The sequence below is a fragment of the Grammomys surdaster genome, unplaced genomic scaffold (assembly GCF_004785775.1).
Source record: "Grammomys surdaster isolate TR1022 unplaced genomic scaffold, NIH_TR_1.0 513, whole genome shotgun sequence".
In the NCBI taxonomy this organism is placed as follows: domain Eukaryota; kingdom Metazoa; phylum Chordata; class Mammalia; order Rodentia; family Muridae; genus Grammomys; species Grammomys surdaster.
Window position 1 is genome coordinate 610,857 of NW_021604932.1, and position 2,324 is coordinate 613,180.

At 36.2% G+C, this 2,324-nt stretch overlaps 1 protein-coding gene across 2 annotated transcripts in view; it reads right to left on the reverse strand.

Annotated features, from left to right (window-relative positions):
- The window catches only part of LOC114633052 (cytochrome P450 2C13, male-specific-like), a 38,505-nt gene extending 37,383 nt beyond the window's left edge, over positions 1-1,122 (reverse strand). Inside the window, exon 1 of one of the 2 annotated variants that reach the window (XM_028781668.1) lies at positions 1,020-1,122. The gene's annotated coding sequence lies outside the window, so the exon portion shown is untranslated. The remainder of the gene's footprint in view (positions 1-1,019) is intronic. The other variant, XM_028781669.1, reaches the window with a different exon arrangement.
- Positions 1,123-2,324: the final 1,202 nt, after the last annotated feature.

The following is a 2,324-nucleotide window of genomic DNA, read 5'->3' on the forward strand; positions in this document are numbered from 1 at the left end:
GAGAGAGAGAGAGAGAGAGAGAGAGAGAGAGAGAGAGAGAGAGAGAGCGAGGGAGGAAGGGAGGGAGGGAGGAAGAAAGGAAGGAAGGAAGGAAGGAAGGAAGGAAGGAAGGAAGGAAGGAAGGAAGGAAGGAAGAAATTGGACCAGATAATGAAAATCCCAGAAATAGAAGGACACAACAGGTGGCAACTATAGTAGAGTCCCAGCCTATGCCTGAAAAGAAAGTATGATTTCTACTCTTCACTTTTCGCCTACTCTGGAAATTGCACGGTATACACATAAGTACACCCACAAACACACACTCACCCCATCCTTCAGAAATCATATCAAATATTGGGATTCTTCATCCCATGACACAAAAATTTAGACATGCATTATTCTTGGATTGGACATCAGTGCTATATTCTGAATAATATACTGGTGTCATATTTGAAGTAAATCCACTGTGCAAAATCTCATACAAGAAATAAAGCCATAACCAATGTGTGGTAGCATATGTGGTCTTTCACCAGTTGCTTTTTATCCCATTCATAGACTGTGACTTGAGCCTAGAATGCTGATTAATGAGAATCGGATTTCTCTAAGATCCTATATGCTGTGGTACACTTTGTATGATATTCACTCTATGTATACTTGTAACAATTGATGAGAATTGTAGTCGAAAATTTGTGTGAGAAGAAGCACCTAACCCTTGAAAGACTTGAGGCTACAGGGATTGGGGACATCTGGAAAGAGCATATATATATATATATATATATATATACTCTTTATATATGTATGTATATGTATATGTATATGTGTGTGTGTGTGTGTATTTCAGGTTCTTGAATTTTAAATCTAGAGCATTACTAATTTCTGCACCAGAATTAGAGGTAAGAGTCAGAAAAAAACATACAACTTTACAGTTTTTGACATTATACTCATTTCTGTAGTATTTTTCTAGTAATATAACTTCATTGAAAGCAGCAGGACATATATCTCCCTTTGCAATGTACGTGAGGAGCATATGGCATACTCACATTTGCTAAGGATTGGCGGATGTCTTTCACATTGATCTGGAGGAAATTGTCAATAATTGGAAAAGGTGTGGGTCCAGGAGGGAGCTTTCCTCTTCCTGAGCTCTGTCTCCACAATGAGAAGAGAAGAAAGGACAGACTGAGGACCAAGACCACAACTGGATCCATGGAAATCCTTCTTATTGACACAGGTGTGATCAGGCAGTCCAGAGATTTTATAATGCATCCTTAGACTCAACATTTTGTGTTTGGGCAACTTTGTACACTCAACTAGTCACTGTTTAACTCTCTTCCAAATGGACTTAGTCTCAATGATAAGACATAATGAGCTCTCTCTCTCTCTCTCTCTCTCTCTCTCTCTCTCTCTCTCTCTCTCACACACACACACACACACACACACACACACACACACACACATCAGTACTGTTACTGAAGTACTACAAGTGTTTTCAAATTCGTACCTAGAATAACTTAGAATTCAGTGTGATTATCTTATAGTTGCAGACACTTCCTCTGGCTTTAAAGTTATTTGGATTCTCTACTTATTGTCATTTCAGTAGTGAGGCTAGCTCAGCATAACTGAACAGAGAATAATAAATGAAAGATCTTTAGAAAGAATATTGTCTATAAAGTACTCAAGAAATGTTTCCTTTGTTAATTTTATTGTCCCATTCATAATAATAATAAATAGTTGGTCCATTATTATGAAGGTTTGTTAAATATGAAGGAGTAATTGAACATGTGTATTCTTTATGGATGTCAAAATTGTACTATAAAATTATCATAGTAAGGAAAATTAAATAAGTATAGGTATACATTTCCAGTACTTAAATTCCAGAACAATGACATTTATTATTTAAGCAGTAATAGCATGGTTCAAGGAAATTCTCCTTCTGTAAAAATGTCATTAGGTTTGCTCTGATTAGACTAAGCAGATACTCATAAATGTCTTCAGTATATGTAGCTCTCTTCTTGATACTTGATTATATCACATTTTATTAGTAGTTATTAAAGTGGTTCCTCCGATTCTTACTCACTTTTTTATATTTGTTCCACATTCATTATTGTGGTATTTTTTTTACATGTGGAGATGAGATGCTGGGCCTTGGGGATTCGGAACCTTGACAAAACCAAAGACTCCATGTGCTATATTGGGGCATAAGTCCAAGCCAAATGTGTCTCCCCTCTGCCCATAAATAAATATATTCCAATCAACTGTTTCAATCAACAATGCTGACTTTGTTCTAAGGTTCAAAATTCACTCTACTCAGTAGAAATAAAAAATAAATGAGTTGCCCAATAAAGTCT